The sequence below is a fragment of the Pseudorca crassidens genome, chromosome 3 (assembly GCF_039906515.1).
Source record: "Pseudorca crassidens isolate mPseCra1 chromosome 3, mPseCra1.hap1, whole genome shotgun sequence".
NCBI classification, from domain to species: domain Eukaryota; kingdom Metazoa; phylum Chordata; class Mammalia; order Artiodactyla; family Delphinidae; genus Pseudorca; species Pseudorca crassidens.
In genome coordinates, this window is record NC_090298.1 from 73,005,215 (window position 1) to 73,029,013 (window position 23,799).

General features: G+C 37.6%; 1 protein-coding gene and 1 long non-coding RNA gene across 3 annotated transcripts in view; one reads left to right on the forward strand and one right to left on the reverse strand.

Annotated features, from left to right (window-relative positions):
• ADGRV1 (adhesion G protein-coupled receptor V1) overlaps positions 1–23,799 on the forward strand; it is a 567,434-nt gene that overhangs the window by 421,270 nt on the left and 122,365 nt on the right. The gene's annotated exons all lie outside the window — the stretch shown is intronic.
• Positions 1–23,799, reverse strand: part of LOC137221487 (uncharacterized) — an 85,672-nt gene that overhangs the window by 25,886 nt on the left and 35,987 nt on the right. For both annotated transcript variants that reach the window (XR_010942031.1, XR_010942030.1), the window contains exon 5: positions 9,074–9,202. This is a non-coding gene — a long non-coding RNA (uncharacterized lncRNA). The remainder of the gene's footprint in view (positions 1–9,073; positions 9,203–23,799) is intronic.

Consider the following 23,799-nt stretch of genomic DNA (forward strand, 5'->3'; position numbering starts at 1 on the left):
ATCACTATACCTTGTCTTCTGTGATCATAATAATCACACTTAATCGTTTTCAACTCTTTGACTTTTTCCCATGCATCCTGCCACAGCTTCTCAAGTTTGTCTGCTCTGTTAGTCAGCTGAGTTTCTGCATTGCTATTCTGCTTACCCCTGCTTCCAATGCAGATTTCAGTTGTTACACATTTTTTTCCCGTTTCTTTTGCTTCTTTGACAGTTCCTTCGGACCACATTTGTCTGGGCCTTATTTTGCTGCTTTTCCTTAGGCTTTGCCTTCTTATATTCTATTTAAGTTCTAAGCAGTTAGAAAAAAATTTTTTCTGGCACCTTAATAATTTTCAAAATCAGTATCTTTTTACTATTTTATTTTGGGGGTTTCACTGTTTCTTCTCATGTATCCCATGTTGATTTTTCACAAATTATTTACTCATCCTAGAATGAGATTTCCATGGAGCCGTCTGTTGTCCAATACATGAAGCTGTGATGGTTAGCTCTGTTCACTTTGTTCTTAGTTAGAATCTTCTTTTTAAATATCAAGGTTGATTTAATGTCTATGTACATAATAATAGCCCAATTAACAATAATGTATAGCATACCTCTGCTGCAGGTCTATAGGATAGAAGTGGCATTTTCATCTGCCTGCATAGCCTAGTTGTCTGACACTTCAAACCGATAAAATACGTGAAAAATGTTAGACCCCAACAGACGTTGCTTCCAGGGTTTTTCCTGTCTCTGTACCTGTGAAATACATCTTTCCTAGGAACCATACCTCTCAGAGTACCATGCCCAACACAGTCCCCTTACTCCTACTGCTCCTATGGATTTGGTGAACTGCAGGCTTGGAAACAGTGGCTAAAGGTCATTAGTATCAATTGGATGAGTAGACTGCTGGCAGGAGGAAAAGAACTCTGGCTACCTCACAAGGAAATTTCTGTGAGCTGCCTAGCTTTCTAGTGATAGAGATCCTGGCTGTTATTAGCTAAATGAATGCCATGGGAATTTTTAGGTAACTTGTTTCTTCATGAGAAATTAAGGTGCAAAGAGGTGGAAAGTCAGAAAAATTATGGGTAGCACAGCCGGGATTAAACCCAGTGGGTTTGATTATCCATAGGTCCATAGCTGCTCTCTCACATGCACACTGGAAATCCTATTCTGCTTAAAACAGAGTAACTAATGATATTTTATTTGAATATCTGACAATTTCTCAGAAGGTAGAGGAAGCAGTGAGGCAAACTTGACATAATTCGTTCAATTCGAGAAATAGAAATAATAAGATCCAGCAGCTATCAACCTTTGCCAAATGGAGCCCTTGATAAACAGAGGGAAAGCTTGAACATAATTAGATATGTGTTCACACTAAAATTTAGGAAGTTCAATTTTAAAACACTCAGATAAAAATTAGACAATATTAATATTTCACGACCAGAGACTCTAAAAGGAAACAGTACTAGAGGAGAAAGTTTAAAAATTAAATTCAAATGAAATGGTTGAAATAATTTTAAAGACAAAAAAGGGAAAGATAGTCATAGAATCAATAGGGTATATGTATTCTTTCTGGTGGGCTCAAATGAAACAAGGACAGGCATAGTGAAAGAAAATAGGAATATATCATTAATAGAAAAAGAATGGCTAATATAAGAAAAAGGGAAGCTTAAACCTCAAGTGACGTGAGGCTTGCTAAAAAAAATGATAAAATGACAACTGAAGGGAAGGAGGGGCCATTTAAAGTTATTGTTCAGATTAAAGATACACTAAAGAGTGAGGAAAATGTCTACTATAGGAAGGCATTTAATATTAGAAAAAGAAAACATGATTAAGGTAGATTTTGCTTTACCTTTCTCTGTTAAGTAGAAAGAGTCTCTAGAGGGAAGGAAAAAGAAGGCTGCTGGTAAAAGACTTGAAATCTCAAAGAGGTGAACTGTTTATGAGAGCACCTAAGTGTTCTAAATAACTTCACATTTCTCTTCCTGCATTAATGATAATATTCAAATATGAGAGAATTTGCTGAACTGACACTGAGGAATGCAGGACAGTTAGGGAACAAATGGAGAATAAGCAAATATTGTCCCCAGTTTCATACATTGGATTCTCAATCTTCCTGGTCCTGAAAAAAGTTCCCAAAATATCTTCTTAAATTGATTCCTTAGGAGCACTTAGAAAAAAGAAAGTGGTGATAAACTGAAAGATAACATATACTCTTAGACCAATTTCCTTTATAAGGGGTATATCAGTATATCAAGAGAATCCTATAAATATTGTAATCTGTGACATATTTTCCTATGATATTTTTTTAAGGATAAGATGGTAAAATATGGATTGGATATGATAGAGTTGTCTTATGCTTGCTTAAATAAATGTATCTAACGGGTATTGATTTAATTACTTGTTTTGAATTCTGAAGGTAGAGAGACATGCAAAAAACAATAGGCTGTCAGGAGGAGAATGGCCATGATGGTTAGGAGGATGTCAAATGACATTATGTAGGGGTTTATGAATAGAAGCGGGGCCTTGTTATAAAGGAAAAGTCTTAGGGGACACAATACAGCTTTCTTTAAATGTGTGAAGGACTGACATAACAAAAAGGGAGACCGGGAGAGTCAAGCTTTGATTGAAAGCTAATTAAATGACCATTAAAGTTCTTCTACACTCAATGGTTTATAATTTGATTCTCTTTTATAAACCTGAAATGCTGATCTGTATTTTTTAATTGCTTTTAAACGTAACATACTACATTTAATCCTCCACTAAAAGAGCATACTGTGTATGCTTTTTCAGAATTCATTTTAAACTTTATAGCTTATCTGTTCTGGTTTTAGAGTAAATGCTCAATAAATACTCAATAAATATATTTGGTTAACTTGATTTGCTTTAAGATTCTATTTGTTGCTAAAATATCAACAAGGATATAACTGATAACCCCAAAATTGACTTCTCCTAAGGGGAGAAGACAGCCCAAGATAATCATAAAGGAGAAATTTGACAGTATTTTAAACAATCTATTTGAAAAGTGTACAAAACTTTTTAAGGCAACAATTCTAATTTGTTTGCCATTATTACGTATGTTGTGAAAATCTGCTTATGCTGCATTCTCCGACTTATTATCAGCCGTATTATTCCTCTAGGTACTCAAGCAAGAAAATTGAGTCATCTTTGGCAGCTTCCTCTCACCTACTTTCCACATCCTGTTAGTCACAGAGCTGTTGATCCTTTTGATAGCACTTGAAACCTGTTCCCTCCTGTCCTGTTCTCTTTCATAGGTCTAATTCGGGTCCTCATAGTCTTGAACAAAGTCTATTGCAATAGCTTCAAAGTCAGTTATTTTATTATTTACTCCCCATTTTAATTCTTTCCTTGTACTATCACCAGAGTTATTCTAAAACAAGTTCTGCTTAAAACGCTTCGGCAACTCTCTGGAAAAAAAAATTCAAACTCCTATAAACAGCAAGCAGCACCATTAACGCCTATGCTTTTCTCAGCCGTTCATATCCACTTGTGTATGCTAAGCCCTGATTCTATACTTTTCAAACTAGAGTACTTGTAGAATGCCCCAGAGTCGTAGACAGAGCCTCAGAATAGACGTGGCTTACCTTCCTGAAGTTTCTAAATATCTAGGGTAAACATAAAATAGTTTAGTTGGTACATAAATTAAAATATTATTTTTATACTAGACATAATATTATGCTCTCTGACATTTGAGTGGGAATACAGGCACAGGGCCTTACAGGGGCTGATCCAGATTCCAGGCAAACTGTGGAGAGACTGAAAAGATCAGTGATTGCCAGGGGTTATTCTGTATTATATTATAATGATGGAAACATCATTATACATTTGTCCAAACCCATAGAATGTACAACACCAAGAGTGAGCTGTAATGTAAACTATCGACTTTGGGTGATTATGATGTGTCAGTGTAGGTTCATCAGTTATAACCCATGTACCACAACTATGGGGAATGGTGATAATGAAGCTATGAGTGTGTAAGGGTAGGAGATAAATGGGGACTCTTAGTACCTTCCCCTCAATTTTGCTGTGAACCTAAAACCGTTTTTAAAAAATCAAGTCTTAGTAAAAAAAAAAAAAAAAGTATATAGAGTATTTATCATTTTATTCATTAGATATATTCTGACAGAAGAGAAAAGGGGTCTAATCATAATTGGAGGCATTTTCTACAGGCCAACTTCTGAGTATATACATTCTAAACCTTGTTCCTCCACCATGCTCTTCTAAGGCTGCACTCATTTGCACATTTTCATATTTCTGTATAACCTCTGACCCTGCACGTCCCCACCACTGATGCCCAGCGAAGTGGTACCATGGATGATGTCTAACAGTAACTTCATAAATGGAAGTGACTCTATGCCGCATGAATATATCCCACACATTCCAGCGAAATTTACTCCCATCTGAACTTCCCCTTAGCCACATCCCAAATTATCAATCATTCCAGTATCACCTAATGCAAGAGGTAATGTGACAGAAGGAGAGTTGGGATTGAAAAGACAGCAGGCTTAACTGACTACAAAATATCTAATAACTAAGATATTAAAATATCTTAGTTTCATAAATTTTACAAAAACTCATAACTAAGATATTAAAATATCTTAGTTTCATAAATTTTACAAAAACTCATAACCAGGTGAACATACTGCTAGGGCCATTCCCAGGCCCTTGAAAAGGGTTTATGCAAGTTAGTAGTCCTAGAGTTTAAGCTTAAGCTTCGTTAGCTTCCTGGTACATCCAATGGTGGTTCGTTATAAGAAGGAAAGTCTGCTGATACCTGATCATATACATATTTGGAGTCTAGGGGACAGTTCGAAAACATATCTTTACAGTGTAGCTTTCAGTGCTTAGAATCATTCCAAGAAGCTTTCCCTCCGTGATCTCTCTACTTCCTTTTCTATCTCATTGGCCCTGCTCCATCTTGCTACTGCATCTTTGCCCATTTTTCTCTCCATCCTGGGAGATTATTAATGGGTGCTTACACCCTCAGAGCATAGCATATACAAGAAATACGAATATTTCCCTTCATAATATTGATTTTCCCTCATGCCTTTAAATACTTGATGTGTTGAAAGACCTTTTCCCTCCTAGTGGAGAGGTCAAGGTGGAAAAAAAGATGAAGAAGGCAAACCCTATCCCAAGTGTAAATATCAATACATAGGGATGATGGAAATTTTTGATGAATTTTAAAGGCAAAATAGATGAAATTAAAGAAATATCTCTTAGTAGTGAGCCTTTTCAAGCTGCAGCTTCAGATCACCCGAATAACCCATTCATTCTTTGCCATTAATGGTTCTGAGTGGGAAAGTCTCACTGCCCTCAACATATTCAATTATTAGCCCTTTCCAAAACATGCCAGGGCATTTCATCCTTTACCCTTTGTTCTTTTTTTGGAAGAGCATTTCCCTTCTTCTCTGCTAGTGAATTTTTACTCAGTGTTTAAGGTCTAGTCAAAGGTTGTTTACTCTATGCGACCTTCTAAGAACACCTCAAGCAAAATTAATTACATCTCTTTCTTTTCCTGTAACACCTTTAACCCCTATTTTGTCACTTACAAGACAATCTTATAGTTAGGTATTTACCTGTCTCCCAATTAGGTCATAATTTCTATGAAGGCAGGGTCTTATTCTTCTTTGTAATCCTGGAACCCACCCTGCCAGTATTGTGCTGGTAAATGTTTAACAAGTGGCTCATGGGAGCAGGGCACAACTGATTGTAGCATTAGTTAGCTTCCATGTTGTAAATGCTCCCACTATGGCTGAGTTCAAGCTATCAGTGTGCCATCCTTGAAAACAGAGGTGGAAAGGGATGCATAATAGCACATCATTATATGACATTTCCACCACACAAATATAATAGATGCATGGGTAATAATAAAATGAAGTAAAATAATTAGAAAATGGTGAGTTTTGAGTATTTATTACCTTTGCTTTTAATATAATTAACTGTAAGTCTGTATAATTTCATTTTTAATAATGGGTCTGTTTAACAACTGGTTCACAAAATTCTTGAAAATTTAACAATCACTTCTCATGAGCTTGTACAAGCCAACCTTAGCACAACACTGTTTGTAGTTCCTTAGAAGTAAATGTTGACAAATCATAACAATCATTTTCAGAGGATTCTATTAAAAAATCATGTTGGTAGTGGAGTAGGGACGCTAATACCTCCCCCAAGTTGATAACTGATGTTAGCCTCATAATCTGTTGCATTTGTATGTGACTTGCTATCTCTTCAATTCATAAAAGTCTTCAAAATATGTAGTCCATAGCGGTGAATCACAGACTAAGGAAAAGACTATTGACTATTTCCTAAGGTTCCTCCAAGTGTGACTTTCCCCTTCATGTAGATATGAGGTGAAAGGAAGCAACTATGACCTTCTACTTTTAGGATCTCTGCAAAATGATCTTTCATCAAGGAAATGATGGAGAGAATAGATGTGGTATCCAGAGCTGTCAGTATTTCCTCTGATAAGGTTTTACTAGCCCAGCATCATAATCAGGCCACATGTCCTCAGATTGTACCTCCTGGTTCTGTTGGACAGAAGTGAAACAAGACGAGGAGAACCATACAGTCCTGGCAAGTCCCCAGAATGACTTACTGCTGATTTCCCTTGACATGAAATAATATACTCCTGGGAGATTTCAGAATGCTTTTTTTTATTCCAAGTGTTCATACCTGTGATGTTTGCTTTGTCATAAATGTCTGTCTGTGACAGATAATTAGAGCCAAATAATGAAAAATAATTACAAATTTTCTTTTGTTAAAGCTGTAACTTTTGAGTATGATTTTAATAAAAAGAATTCCATTTAAGTTTTTTTTTTCCATTTTGTAATGGCAAAAGAGTGGCAAGTCAGTCATGTCATGAACTAAAGTTATATAATATGTGTTTATTAAGTTGTGGTATAATGCCTATGTCACTAAATTGGGTGGATTTGACAACACTCTATCATAGCCCTTCAGGTATTTGGAGTCAAGGAGGAAGAGAGACTAAAAGCATCAGAAAATTAAGGCCATATATTTAAATATGTATCAGTAATTTAAGGGTAGTTATGTGAATTATAATTATGCATTTCATGTGTCTCTAAAACACTGAAAGTTGCTTTTATTTCTGAGTTCCATTAAGGTGTTACAGAAACAAAGGGACACTGACTGGATCAGGGTCACCCTAGTAATACTGCCATTGTCTTAGCATCTCATTCACAAAAATTCGTCTATGGTAGGTCACAAACAAAATAGTCTTTTAATGTGAGTTACTGAAAGCTGGATGGGGTAGGAAGTAGATGTTAGTAGGGGAACAAAATGAATGGGAATGTAGAAAAGCTAAATGCAGTATGACACATGGGCTTTCTAAGTAATGAATAATGATCTCATTCAGAGTTTCCGAGAAGCGGTAGTTACATACGCAGTTCCTAGGGTGGATCAAAGAACCACCTAAATATGAGCATACATCTGTCCATCTTCTAAAAGAAGGGGCAATGCTTGACTGAACACAAAGCCTGAGTTAAAACACCAGTCTTGTTCTCAGAGATCAGATGATCTCTGAGGCACTTTTCATTGACTCTTGTTTGCCCTTGTACAGGCATAGTTATGAATAGTAAGTGAAGTTTTGTTTTCCTCCGAGCCCTAAAATATTTGGAAATAGAGAAATCAGTGTTCACAGTTGTTCAATGGATTTTTGATGGGGCAAAAGTAAAATGACAATTTTTAGGTCAAAGATATTTTCAGTAATTAAAACCACTGGAGAATGAACACCTTAAGTGATAGTCACTCTGTAATATAAGGAAACTTTGCCTGACTTATCTGAAAATGCCTGGCTAACTCTTGTACTATTTGCATTAGAAACTTTCTGAAAATCTAGATTTGCATCCTAGAAATCACCTTTCACTCAAATATGTTAATTTTAATTTCTAAACATTTTCTGAAATTTTTGAAATATTCAATATGCATTAGACAAAGTAATGATTCTCATACTACTAAGTTCTGTATTATAATAATTAACTTCTCTCTCTTTCCTGATAGTAAATTCCCTGAAAATAAAATCCAGACACTTTTTGACTTTAGATTCTCAGCATAGTGCAGAATTACTATTTGATAAATGAATGATTTCTTGGAAAGAGATAGCAACATATATTATTGAATTCAATTTATATTACAAATGTTAGTATGCATAGAACAAATCTGTAACAGTGTACAGGAAACCACTAACAGTTGTTTTCTCTAGGGAAGGAGATGGGGAAAGGGGTCAGGAGGCCTTTACTTTCTGCCTTGGAGTCTTCTGATTGTGTTTATCACAGACTTGCTCTATTACTTTCATAATAATAATGTTTAAGGCTAAAAACTTATGGCACCTTAAAGCTTCATAGAACGGAAAACTTGGCAACTAACTCTCTCTTACATTCATATTGGAGGCTTCACAAAGTTTTGTTACTATTTATTTTGTTTCCAGAGGAAGAAAATTTTAATTTGAACATTTTTATAATTATGAATGTGTCATTTCTAGTTCTTTTCTGATTTCTCAGATTCAGCTTCTTTACATAGTTCTGTATCCATTTCCCTTTCTTCCAGTTTCCTCATTTAGTCATATCGCCTTACTAAGTGGCAAAAAACACTGTATCCTAGAAGATTTCACTCCACATTTTTCCTCATTCATTTAGAACACTATTAACTTCAAAATATTTACTTTCATGGACCCTTTATATGTATTAGTATATTAGCATGTTGTGTACATATACAGCATTTCTCATCTACAAAACTAGAAAGTGACGAATTTTAAATTTCTGTATTCTTCCTCTTACTATCCCTGTATCATTGTCAATTTATCTGTTAATAATATGGTTTATGCTTTCCTTTCACAAAGGCTTTTACTGTGCAGATTTAGTAAGGTAAGAAAAAAAAGTGGTGCTAAAAAGACATGGTTTCCCATGTAATAGAGCTACTTTATTACCTTCAGACGGCATTCCTTTGAAAATAGTAGCAATTAGCTGATCTATCCATTTAAACTGAAACACTTTCCTGCCTGGGAAATGAGCCATGATCTCCTTCAATTCTGAGAATTCTCCCAGGTATCTGAACTTACCTTGACTCCATTCCCCTCCTCCATTCTTCACGTCAAATACAATCTCCCCTTCTTTTTGATCTTCCTTCGCAGCACATCTCACATTCGACCTTTCTTTCCATTCCCGCTACTACCACTTAAATCCATGACCTGAAATATTGAAATAAAATCAACCTCAATAGCTTGCTGGTCGCCTTCAGTCTCTCTTTACACTGGGGCTGGGTTGGTCTGCCTTCTCCTGTTGCCATTCTTCTAGTGACTGGTTTCCTACTAAGGCCTAAATAAAATTTGATTTCCCTTTGCCTGACTTTCAGTATCCTTGGACACCTTTTCAGCTTGGTCTGTAAATGTTAGACATTCCATTTGTTCCAGTCTAGTTGGGATACTTTTTTATTCTCCTTCGAACAACTTACTCTTTCCTTTCTCCACCCATTTGCTTATACCATTTGTTTTAATAAATCTCCTTCAGTTTTCCTTTCCTACTTGTCTGTTAAAATCTTATATATACTTTGGGGTTAAATTCCATGCCTTTCTAGAAGGCTTGCTTCATTTTCATTATAGGCAGTCTCTTCTGTGAGTACCTTTCTATTTATTTAAACACTCTTATGGCACTTATCACATGTTTTCTTGTATAATTTATGTAGCTTTTTCTCTCCTTATTAACTTACTCATCTACTGTGTGTCAAGTAGTGTGCTGATGGGGATGTTTTCCACGGCAAACAAGAAATAATTTCTCCCTGTCTGACAAAGGATTAGTGATAAAGTATATTCGCAGATGATTAAAATATGCTTAAAATTGAGACGCTCAAATATACATGTTTGTAGTTTTTTTTTTTTTTTTTTGCGGTACGTGGGCCTCTCACTATTGTGGCCTCTCCCGTTGCGGAGCACAGGCTCCGGACACGCAGGCTCAGCGGCCATGGCTCAGGGGCCCAGGCGCTCCGCGGCATGTGGGATCCTCCCGGACCTGGGCATGAACCCACGTCCCCTGCATCGGCATGCGGACTCTCAACCACTGCGCCACCAGGGAAGCCTTGTTTGTAATTTTTAATCAACCTTTAATTGACTGATTTGGGCCATACTTTGCCTTCTATTCATTCAGCAAAGATTTACGGATTATCTGTTTGGACCCAGGCACTGTGTGGTGGGGAGTTCTTCAGAAATTACCAGAATCTAGAGGGTTCTTTCTCTCATGGAGTCTAGTCACTGCCTCAGCTCCCAGCCCCTGCAAGTTTCACACACAAATGCAGAGACAAATTCCCACCTCCACGGATCCAGACTTAGGACCCTGGTCTCTTTCTTGGCCTCTTTTTCTATCTGAATTTCCTTAAGCTGACTCCTAATTAAAGAAAAGAAACCCTTGGGACTTTGGAGGGAGGGGAAATGCTGGCCGGTATTCCATAAAAACCTCTCTATCCTTCGGGATCATCCATTGAGAACGCAGACATCAATCCCATGAGCTTGCCAAGGGCAAGGTTGATGGATTTTAGGTGTCCTGTGGCAAATGGTAAGAATGAGAGATTACTCTCACCCACTCCACCTTGAGTACAGAGACTGAGTAAAGTTAAGATGGAATAAAAGATAATGTGACCAAAGGGAGAAAAAGCCATTTAATTCATTTATTCATTCACTTGTTCCTTCATTCAAGGAGTATTTATTAATCATTTTTATGTGCCATGCACTCTCATAGATATAGGAGGTATGGTACTGAAAGTAGTCTCTGACATTATTCCCAGTGATAGTAAAAAGAGAGAGAGGGTATGGGGATGAAAAGGGGAGGATAAAGAGAAAAGAGAGCAGAGAAGAAGACTCTGTTGTCACTCAAGACTGTCACATGATTGTAAAACCTAGAGATGTTTAGGCTATAATTTGAGGAGTTCCAATGGAAGAACCATTTATGAAACTATTGTCCCATTGCATTCAGTGGTACCTAACAGCCTATAAGAATTAATACGTATTTCAAACATGCCTTACTTTAGGTGTGGCTTTCAAAACGTATATATGTGGCTCATGAAGAGCCTTGTTCTATATGCTCTTGCTAAATTTTCAATTTTACATACATATTTTTCCTCATTAAGAGATGTTCTCTCTTGCAGTGGTGATTGATGAGCTACCAAACCATGTAAACTGCATTTAGACCACAATTGGCAGAACGTGTTCTAATGTAAAGTGTAAAACACCAGGCACTTTCCTATAATTCTGTGTTTAAAATGAGAGGAAAAAATAAGCGCCCCTCAAAATGTTAACTTTTCAAATTAAAATGTATCAGTGGATCCATGGGAGTCTATGAAATGTCTTCCTTTGTCACCTGAAGGAGAACTGAAGCTGTTTGTTTATATTGCGCTGCCACTTCAGCCGTGAGTCAGGAACACTTTATCCTCCCATGGCATGAATACTGGGGGTGATAGCAGACAAAATAAGTAGTCAGAGCAATATTCTACTCAAATTATTAACTCTGTAGCTCTTGATAAATAAGATTTTATGCTAAAAGCATCAAGTTGAAGATATGGCACCAGCGATGTAAATTGCTGTTGCATTTACAAAGTAGGAATGAATGCAAAGGACAAATGACTGTGTGCCCTTGGATGTGAATTTCCCCCCAGGATAATGTTTCTCAGTGTGTGGTTCTCAGGTGATTTGCATCACCTGAAAATTCAGATTTCTAGGCTCTGCCTACAGTGATTCAGATTCCACAGGTCTGGGATAGGCCCTGGGAGCCTGCACTTTGAGCAAGTCCTTGAAGGATTCTAATGCAAATTGAAGTTTGAAAGCTAGGGACCTAGAAGCAAAAGAATCTTTTCCTGTCAGTCAATGTAACTAACTGGTTAATAGAAATAAAATTATAATAATTACATGTTCAAAAGTAGAGAATATATGTCATACACTGAAAGACAATGTAAAACAAATTTATCTTATTGAAACTGTTCATAATCAGCCCCACCCAGTTTTTGCCAAGTACATGCTGGGTTTCCCATATTTGTTTAGAGAAAGAAAGCAACCTCCAGAGACCCAATAAAGAATCTGGTCCCGAAAGGGAAAGGAAAACCTTTTCTGCAAGCCTCTGAGCCATCTCCTGCCCGTTCTGACCGTGTCTGTTTTAAGAGCTGGTGTCCTGCAGGAAGTCCCAGGTGGGCTTTCTGGAATGCAATTTCATACTCTGCCAGCTCTCCCTGCCCTTAACTACTTGGAGTTAATTGAAGCTCCAGGCAGCTCTGGCAGCCAGCTGCGTTTCTCGAGCAGTTCCGTCTGCTGTCCCAGGACCTGGATGTAGATTCCATGAGAGATGCCGTAAGTAAACTTGATATGGGAGATTTACTAGCTTGTAGAACAGAGGTTTTGGCAGAGCCTCTTCAGAGAGGTGTTGATAGAAAAGTTGAGATTTATGTTACTCAACTTCTTGACCTCAAACAGTGTTTGTTTTGGGTTCTTAGGTGTGAAAGGCAACTTTTGCCCTTCTAAAAAGTAACAGACACTGTAAGTCTTGCATCTTATGTTTGCTTTAAATCAGCTAATAGAAAAAATGTACTGTATATTCATGCAAATAAATTAAGAAGTGAGTCTGAAATCCTTTTTTGCAATAGTCCAATTGATACTCCTTTCAAAAGCAGTTTTCTAAAGTACATTGATACCGATTCAATAAAAATCCCCACATTTTATGAAGCAAGATTATATTACTCAGAATTCATGCTAATACAAGAAAGTTTGCAGAAACCCAGTGCAAACTGGCAGGGCATAAGCCTTAAAGATTATGTATGTTAATTGATGTGCTGTGAATGAGTGGCTTCAGGCATTGCTGAATCCAGGGGTTCAAGATGTCATAGCACTGTGACTTTCACCATCCGGGGGTGGAGCTCATGTCATAGCGATCAGTCTTTCAGTCATTTATCACTGCGAGATGCTTCCCTTATGGTGGCAACATGATAGCTGGTGGCTTCAGACTCTCATCCTACCAATATAGATGAAAGAGATTTTTCTTTTCAAGAGTTCTAGGGCTTCCCTGGTGGCACAGTGGTTAAGAATCTGCCTGCCAATGCAGAGGACATGGGTTCAAGCCCTGGTCTGGGAAGATCTCACATGCCGCAGAGCAACTAAGCGCACGCACCGCAGCTACTGAGCCTGTGCTCTAGAGCCCGTGAGCCACAACTACTGAGCCTGCATGCCACAACTAAGTGAAGCCCGCGTGCCTAGAGCCTGTGCTCCACAACAAGTAGAAGCCACAGCAATGAGAAGCCCACTCACCGCAGCAGAGTAGCCCCTGCTCGCCACAAGTAGAGAAAGCCCGCGCGCAGCAACGAAGACCCAACCCAGCCAAAAATAAGTAAATAAATTAATTTAAAAAATAAAAACAGTTCTAGCAGAAGTCCTAAATATGAGTCTCATTGGCTTCATAGAGTCAGTGTCCAGCTCTGAGCTTGTCCCTGTGGACAGGGGAGTAGGTGACATCAATTGGCCAGGTCATAGGTCCATTCTTAGAGCAAGGAAGAGTGAGGTAAGCCATGACCAAATCACACGGATCTCAAAGGAAATTCTGAAGTGCTATGACCAGAAGAAGGAGGAATAAATGCTGGGCAGGCAACTAGCAACTGTGTCTATTACATAGGTACATCATAAGTAATAATATGTAAAAATCTACAGGAAATTAATCCTAGGGTTAGGAAATATAAGGGAAATAGCAGTGGACTTTTTGATCCCCACTCTTCTGATGAGATTGCGGTCTAATTTGATCTAGTATAGATGACCATTCTTAGATAGAATACTTTTAATAATCTCTTCTTCCCTTAAACTGTTGAATAAGCAAGGATGTTACAGTTTAGTGTAAAATGAAACCAATTTAAGATTGCCCTTTAGTACACTTGTCTAATGGTAATAGACGTGGTAGCTTGACCATTGCTGTGTCATTAATTCACTTAGTTTTTTTCTCATTCTCTGGGGAAAAATTCGAAATGATGCCATTAGATCTTCACTTTTTTCATAGGAGTCTAATGATTAGGAAACTGCTTTGTTATTTATTTTTAATTATAAAACACCCAGGATTCTTTGTGGTAGATGTCATCCAAATAAAATGGCTGTTGGTGAAAATACCATCATCCAAGCACATTTTTTTAATGACTATTTTTAGTTCTTCACATATTAACTCTTTAGATTTGCATAACTATTTAAATATGTATGGAGAGAGGTCCAGTTCTTCTTTCTCAGAGAATTCCCTTATTCATTTGTCTAACTATTTCCTACTCTCTGCATCTCTCCCACTCCCAGGTCTCCAATACTTCCTCGTTGTATAATTATCATTTGAGCAGCTGGAACTTTAAAATTCTCATCAAATAAGTTGGGCTTAGCTAGGCCTTGGTGATCAAAAACGGTCATGTTTAAGAAAAATTTAAAGAAAATACGATGATGTTTTTAAATGTAATTTCTTCGTGGCTTATAGTTATGGCACAATGACTGTGGTTTCTTCCCCATAGATTGCATATGATGCTACATCTGTGTAATATTTGCTGGTTTATGTTATTTCTGGGCAGGTCCCAGTAGTCATTCTTATCGGGCTGCCATGGGTATATGCTTTTGGAAGCTGGCCTTGATCCTACGGAGTGAGACTAGGAATCCAACATGTGTCCAGTTCCATTCTCAGCCCTCTAAACTATGTGACTTTCTTAGTGCTGACATAGGCACTGGCCTGCATTACCTAATCAGTGGATCACAGAAAAAAGAACTTTCCAGACAGCTTCCATTTGTATGTGACTTTCCGTTTTAGAAACTATTTTCATGTACATTATCCCACTTGAGTCTCATAATAGATGAGGTATCGTTTTCCTAAATTTTCGGGTAGACTGGAGCTTGAGGACCTTTCGTAAATTGTGCCAAGTTATGTAAGTAGGAAATGACAGTGTCAGGACTTTGACTCTGGACTGAGCGTGTATTCTTTCCATCATGCTGTTGCCTGAAATCCATTCTGGCATTGTAGACTGTGAGACAAAGCAAAGCATGTGTGGAAGACCCTCTGCCATTGTTCATGTGGAAGGCTGCAAGGCTGAGGAATTTCAGTTGGCAAGCATAAGGGCTTGAGAGAAATTGAGACACTGGGAAGAGAATGAACCAGTAGGAGACATCTTAAAGGACATTAAACCTACTGAATGCCATTGCCTTGCCATCTAAATTTCTGAAATATTATTTAAAAGGTACTGACTGCGTATAAGTTCTTGCGCTGCTTGTATCACAATTCAAATAAAACATTTTCATTGAATGTCATGTATTTTGAAATATGTAATGTTTAACTTTGAATTCTTTCAAACTTATCCCGTTTACTAGTATGCAAAAAGAAAAAGCATGCTTTTTCTCTTTTAAGTCCTTTTTATATTTTTTCAAATTTTAATGTAAATTTAGAGCATATATTTCCATATCAGAAAAGACACAAATCAATGATTTGGATCCCTAAGGGCAATTATTTTCTGTCAGTTACTTTATTGTTGGGACTTAGAATTGCAAGAAGAAAATATTTTATTTTATCTAACCTGATTTTTATCTTGTTTTAAGAATGTCAATTACCACTGTCACAACTGATTTTGGGGGGCTATAATGCAGAATGGCATAAGTTTGTCAGTTTCATTCATCAGTAAGTAAGATATGACTTGATTTCTAACCAAGGGCTACTGTCTTTCCCTTGGTGGTATTATTTTTCTCTCGATTTCCTCACAACGTTGTAATTACACAGTTAAGCACATAAAATCCAATTTGAGTGGCTGGAAGTAGATCAAATGGTTTAATAAACTCAACTTTATTTATATTAGGTGAGGAAATCAAAGCTGAGACTGATAATTTCTGTGCCCATGAAAGAATCAGAGACCTAATTAAGCCCACACAGAGAACCAGGTTAGAGACTGCTTATCTTCCACATTTCCTGTATGAAATAATCCTGTGCCATCTCATCAGCTTTTATGTGAATCTCTACCAAGGAAGTGCTAAACCAAGGTAAGTGTAAATCACACTGGCTCTTGACAAAGGCTGGCAGCAGGTAGATATAGTGTGGTTCTACCACCAAATCATTACATCTGTGTGGCACAGGCCCATGGTGACCCTTGCCCTGGTTTTTCAGAAAATCCTGCAGCAGTTCTGAATTTTATTTTAAAAGAAGGGTAGTGTCCAGGTAGAGAGCATAATAGTATCTGCACCTGGAGCAACTGCAACACTCGGAATTCAGATTTAGGTGCTTCATATGAGCCAGGGTATCGTACATCCAGGGAGGGAGCCAGTGAGGATCATTTTTTTAATGATTGCCTACCCGTGAGAATAGGGCAGCATGATTATTAGTGTCCTCTTCAGTTAGCACGATGGCAATTGAGGATGGGAATACAGTGACAGATTGTAAAGTTGTGCAAGCAGTTGTATAGCACGCAATGCAAAACACTTTGAAATTTAAAAAAAAATGGTGGAATGGTTCATAAGGTAATCACCACCTTCAAAACAATTCCATTTTGAACTAGTTAAAATAGCATAATCATTGTCTGTCTTGTAGCCTTATGTGTCCAATTCAACAATCCACTGTGTGTATCAATGCAGTCTCAGTTCTGTGATAACAGATCTTTATGAGTAGAATTTGTAGCCAAGTAAACATTTCTGCTAAAGCTAGACTTAAGCTTAGTTACATCCAACTGCTTATAGAATGTCCATGGAGCTCAGGAGTGAAGAACCACTAAGATTACCATCAGAGAGAGTTGAATAGTTGAGCTATAAAAATTTTCTATGACTTCTAAGAATTTCTTTTTTTTTCCTGCCATGAAAATAGGCAGCAGGAAAAAGAAATCTGACTGAAAGATTTGATTCAGATGCTCAACATAGAGTACCCCCTGTGCTTTAAGATTTATGGAAAGGAAAGCCTCTAAGCAATTTTCTAAGTCCTGAATACATTTGGGTTCTTATTTGTGTAATACCTGTAATCGAGGCTAAATAAAGACAGCTAAGAGTTTAGCTTGGCCTCTGTTTTCTTGAAATGGCTAACATCCATTTATAGGCTCATAAATCCTTCAAGTGTCTCCAACTGTGGGGTTTGCGGAACCCCACCCCCATTTATGAGCAGCTAGAATTGGGTCACAGATAAGCTTGATTACTGGTAGAGATACAATTTTGGGGAGATGAATACAGCAAGTTAGTTTCCCTTAATGTGAGGACTAAATTTGTTCCAGTAGGTTTACAAGTTACACTTTTAGCCTACAGCTTTCTGTATTGCTGTTTTAAGATGTTACATTTAAAGAAGACAAAAGAGCTAACAATTCCTAAATTTAGGTGTGAAATCCTGGGACCTTTGAAAGGAAATTTGAGATCCTATGATTATTTCTGTCATTTTTAAGCTCCCTGTTGTCTCAGGTCTTACTTCCTTTCTGTGCAGTTAAATTAGAAGTGATTTCTTTTTCCCTATTGAAGATCCTGCAGGTGAATTTAAGATCTCATAATTTTAAAAGGGGATCGATGCTTAAACAGAAACGCTTACTTATAAGCAAACTTACATATTACAGTTTTACAGTTAATAAGGCCAGTGTTTAAATGTTAAAAACAGTCTTATGACTAAAACACTGTAACATGTAGTTAAACTATGACTTTAATACAAGCACTACATACTCAGAGCATTAAGATTAATCTGCAGATGTTCACAGGCTGAATTAAGGGTGGGATATCAGAGCCCAGGGGAAAAGTGTGATAGTCTAAAGAAGTGGTAAAGGTGAGGTGATAAAGACCTTACTTAGAGATGCACTGGGAATGGAATGGAAAACAAGGACCTGACACCAGAAATAACAATTGTTGCTATATTTTCAAATTAAAAAGTGTATGTTTCCTCTCCCTTTCTTTTGTTTGGTTTTTGAGTTAGAGAATTGTTAATTTTCCTGAACTGTTGCAGGTTTAGTTGCCCAAGAATTGTGGGTGAAAGATATTTGGAAATGCTTTCTGGTATCAGGTTCAAAATTAATCATATCCACACCTATGTTTTCTATCATAATCTCAAAAGGATCCTAGGCCACCCCCAAGATACAGGGGTAGCTTAGGGGACAGGGAACCCAGAGTCCTAGCAAAGCTTCCCCCTGGAGCCCTGAGCAAGGCTGTTAGAGCTACATTTCCTTTTTTGAAAATGCAAGTGTTTATACTGACAGAGATGGGATGAAAAACACAGAGTGTTACTTAAATGCTTTTAAAATATTTTTGTTTATTTTTAGAAAGTAAATGTAATAATTAATATATAGCAACTAGTAACTACCCATACTAGAACTTCACACATTAAAGTTTATCCCTTCATGGTTTTCATCCTATAGACCAGTGGTTTTCAACCTTGACTATACATTAGAATCACTTTTTGAAACTAGTACTAAACCAGTTTCTGCACCTAAGGCCTAGGGCCCAGATGTGAGTAGGTTCTAAAAACTCCCCTGCTGATTTAAGTATGCAGCCAGAGTCGAATTCCTCATCTCTGGATGCCCAACCTTTGTCTCAGCTGTTTGTTCTCTTGGTGATCTTAGCCATTTCCTCCATGGTATTCCTGGCCTTATTTACTGTGTGATGATTTTGAGACAGAAGAATGGCAATGAAATTGAAGGTTTGAGCATTTTCACTCAAGATGAAGAAAGGAAATTCATGTTCGTAATATCCTGTTTTAGAAAGGGAAGCAATCTCTCTATTGCCTGAATTATTTTTGTAGATTAATAAACCCGAAGGTAATGCTCTATCAAGTGCTCTTTTTACTCTGCCAACATTTAGGGTTTGAAAACATTAAACCTTTGTTTACATCCTCTATAAATCAGCAGCGATTTGTTTCTCTCCTGGGATTTAACTAAGAGCAGTGCTCAGTTACACACACATATTAACAGACTGAACAACTATACAAAATGATTAAAAGATGTAAAATTAAATTCCTAATCCCTAGAATATGCATCTGAATATGTGCATATTTCATAATGAGGGCAACTAGTTTCCGCTAAAACTTTTACTTTTTGGTTAAAAAAAAATCAGTTTGTTCTCATAGACACAAACTAAAGCATGAGCATTCCTGTAGGGTTTAGAATGCTGCTTATTGCATAATGGGCTAAAGAGGTGAAATCTTTCATTTAAGGAGAAAGCATGCCCTTTAAATTCCACGCCAGGCTAAGTGACAGATGAGACAGTTTGCATCCACTGAGATTTCAGTAACTTGATGCAATAGCCTTGGCAACAAAATTCTACCCAACGAAAAGCGTCAAATTGCACAGAATGGTGTTGGTAGCCAGTGGGTCTCCACATCGACTTCCCTGGGAATTGTGCCAAGATAAAAGGCTTTAAAGTTTCCATTGCTACTTCTGAGTTATAAACTGCAGCTTTTTGAGCTCTCATTAGACTAGGAAAGTTGAATGCCTATAACAACGTTCTCTGACCAACCCCAGTGACCTCGAGAACATTCCCAATCCATGCAAGTAGGAGACCTACTACACACTAAGTAACATATCGCTATTCTGCATAATTCTCCCTCCCTTCTCTGTAGCATCCCCTTGGTTCTCTGTTCTGTTTTTCCATTTACTCTTTCTCCCATTCACAGTCCCCCACCTCCTCCCCCATGCAGAACTTAGCTAACTTACATAAAAATCCCACAATTCGTCAGGGACAAAATCAGGAGCTAGTGTTATTGTAAAACAATAAAGTTGCCCAAGGGCAGAAGGAAGATTTTGAGGCCGTGTCTTACCTAAGCCTGACGATTAAGCATTTTAATACCAATTATCTAAATGGATGCACAAATACCTTTAAGAGAACTTGGGATTAATTTAGGATAAAATGATTGACCTTTGTGGACAGAGTTGGAACAATGGATATAATTACTTTTGAAAAGGTAGGATCTTTTCGGTTGTGAGAGACCTTGAGGAAAGGCAAGCTCTGAGATAAATAAGGTTTATTTCTGCTGATCTCTCAATGGACTGCCACAGGCAAAAGACAGAGCCAGTGGTGTACTCTTCCCCTCCCTTCTGCCACAACATTCAGCCTATAAGCCACAGCCATCACCAGTCAGAAGCAGTGAAAAGACACCACACAAACTCTTAATTTTTGTTTCCATGAACGGCCACTGCATTTATGCCAGTACCTCCACTGATAGCCCAAACAGGGAATGGAAAGAACACTGCTTTAGTGCTCTTATCCCACTGTGGTTGGCCCAGGAACTCTGGATATACTGGTAAAAAACAAGGCATAGTACGTAGAAAAGCTCAGCAGTTGAGCTTCAACACATGAAAGCACCTCAATTCTCAATAAGGCAGAGATGACAAATTTGAAGAATTGGGCACATTATGTTGATGAGATGATAACCCAAAAAATGCCATCTAACAATAATAATAATAATTAATACCTATTGAATGCTTACTACAAAGTGCTGCTATGAAGTACATACTATTATTATCATATCCATTTTAGAAATGAGACTACTGAGGCACAAAGTAATGACGTAAAACTTCACCCAGCTAACAAGTAGCTTAGCTGGGATGTAAACCTGCTCCCAGGTCAGTGCTTTAAACCCCTAGCCTACCGTTCTGCTAACTTTTAGGAAACTTCTGTGACTTACAGACAAGATTAAATATTTGCAAATGCTTTAAAGCAGAATCAGTATGATGCCAACAAATGAAATGTAAAGTACTTCATTGGAGCAGGGCATACAACAATGCCTTTTACTTTCTTTTATTGGAGTATAATTGCTTTATAATGTTGTGTTAGTTTCTGCTGTACAATGAAGTGAAACAGCTATATGTATACCTATATCCCCTCCCTCTTGGACCTCCCTCCCACCCCACCCCCCATCCCACCCATCTAGGTCATCACAGAGCACCTAGCTGAGCTTCCTGTGCTTTATAGCATGTTCCCACTAGCTATCTGTTTTACACATGGTAGTGTATGTATGTCGATCCTGATCTACCAATTCATCCCACCCTCCCCTTCCCCCTCTGTGTCCACATGTCCCCGTCTGTATTCCTGCCCTGCAAATAGGTTCATCTGTACCATTTTTCTAGATTCCACATATATGCATTAATATACAACATTTGTTTTTCTCTTTCTGGCTTACTTCACTCTGTATGACAGACTCTAGGTCCATCCACATCTCTACAAATGACCCAATTTTGTTCCTTTCTATGGCTGAGTAATATTCCATCGTATATATGTACCACATCTTCTTTATCCATTTAAATGTCCAAATGTCATTGGAGATTTAGGTTGTTTCCATGTCCTGGCTATTGTAAATAGTGCTGCAGTAAACATTGGGGTACATGTGTCCTTTTGAATTATGGTTTTCTCAGGGTATATGCCCAGTAGTGGGATTGCCTGGTCATATGGTAGTTCTGTATTTAGTTTTCTAAGGAACCTTCATATTGTTCTCCACAGTGGCTGTATCAATTGACATTCTCACCAACAGTGCAAGAGGGTTCCCTTTTCTCCACACCCTCTCCAGCATTTATTGTTAGTAGATTTTTTGATGATTGCCATTCTGACCAGTGTGAGGTCATACCTCATTGTAATTTTGATTTGCATTTCTCTAATAATTAGTGATGTTGAGCATCTTTTCATGTGCCTCTTGGCCATCTGTATGTCTTCTTTGGTGAAATGTCTATTTAGTTCTTCCACCCGTTTTTTTAATTGGACTCTGTGTTTTTTTGATATTGAGTTCCATGAGCTGTTTGTATATTTTGGAGATTAATCCTTTGTCTGTTGCTTAGTTTGCAAATATTTTCTCCCATTCTGAGGGTTGTCTTTTCGTCTTGTTTATGGTTTCCTTTGCTGTGCAAAAGCTTTTAAGTTTAACTAGGTCCCATTTGTTTATTCTTGTTTTTATTTTCATTACTCTAGGAGGTGGGTCAAAAAAGATCTTGCTGTGGTTTATGTCAAAGAGTGTCTTTCCTTTGTTTTCCTCTGAGAGTTTTATAGTGTCCGGTCTTACATTTAGGTCTTGAATCCATTTTGAGTTTATTTTTGTGTGTGGTGTTAGAGAGTATTCTAATTTCATTCTTTTACATGTAGCTAGCTGTCCAGTTTTCCCACCACCACTTAGTGAAGAGGCTGTCTTTTCTCCATTTTATGTTCTTGCCTCCTTTGTCATAAATTAGGTGACCATATGTGTGTGGGTTTATCTCTGGGCTTTCCATCCTGTACCATTGATCTATATTTCTGTTTTTGTGCCAGTACCGTACTGTCTTGATTACTGTAGCTTTGTAATATAGTTTGAAGTCAGAGAGCCTGATTCCTCCAGCTCCATTTTTCTTTCTCAAGATTGCTTTGGCTATTCAGGGTCTTTTGTGTTTCCATACAAATTGTAAACTTTTTTGTTCTAATTCTGTGAAGAAAGCCATTGGTATTTGATAGGGACTGCATCGAATCTGTAGATTGCTTTGGGTAGTATAGTCATTTTCACAGTATTGATTCTTCCAATCCAAGAACATGGTATATTTCTCCACCTATTTATGTCATCTTTGATTTCTTTCATCAGTGTTTTATAGTTTTCTGAGTACAGGTCTTTTGTCTCCTTAGGTAGGTTTATTCCTAGGTATTTTATTCTTTTTGTTGCAGTGGTAAATGGGATTGTTTCCTTAATTTCTCTTTCTGATCTTTCGTTGTTAGTGTATAGGAATGCAAGAGATTTCTGTGCATTAATTTAAGCTTAATTAAATTAAAATAATTAAAAATAAAGCAGTCAAAGAGTATTTGACCACTGTGTTGCTTTGGAAACATTAACCAAACTACTATTTTAAAAGCCTGCAATTTAATTATTACATTATATATTTTTTTTATCTTGGTGCAATTCCCTTTCCCTATGTTGGAACACAAGTCTTGAAAAATGGAAAATGTCAAGATTAAATCTCTGAGCTCGATATTGAGAAGTAGTAGGAAAATAAGTATATGCTATTAACTAGGGATGACTTTGGATTGGTGCCTCCTTGGATTTCAGTTAATAGAAGGAATGTGTTCAATGTTGAAGCTCTTAGGGAGGTTTAATAGCACTTTGAACATGAACATTCCTGAACTCATAGGTGACACAGCCATCTGTGCTGCGACTGGATTTTAGAGGCATGCCAAAGAGACCTGGCAGGTGGGAGATGGGAACACAGAAAGCCTTAGTCAAATACCTCGTCTATCAGTAAGAATGAATGTTTTCATGAAGACAAGTTAACCTCAGCTCTTATAGTGTGATGAGGATAGGACCAAAAGTCCACAGGACTAGAAATCAGTCCTCCCTGCCATTAACGAGCTGCCTGACTGGAGGAAAGGAACAATCTCTCAGTTATTCATTTTCCAATCCATAAAATAATTAATGGACTAAGTAATGGTTGCTAACCTCTTTGATAATCTAATGAAAGCTCAGAACTCTCTCTTTTGAGAAACGTGCAGGCATAAATTCAGTGGTGTTCTTGGCTCCTAAACCTCATCATAGAACCTAGGTTAAAAACATATAGGTTAAATCTCTCACGTTCTTTACAGTGCCTACTTTGGTGTAATGCTGAGAAGTTGAGATACAGTGTGTGTGTTTCCTTGTTTGGGATCAAGGCAAGGCCACCCCAGAATATGGAAAGATATAGGAACGGCATGAGAAAGGGCATCAGAAGGTTATTGGGTTAATTGGGACAGGCAGTCAGTGACAAGAGGGAGGTCATTGAAATGAGAAGGCTCAGCTCTTTGCCGAGGATAAACTGGAGTGACTTGACAGTTGTGCTTGCAGGGGAGGGGGTGACAAAGATTTTAATTTTGCTCTACTGCTTTGGTGTACT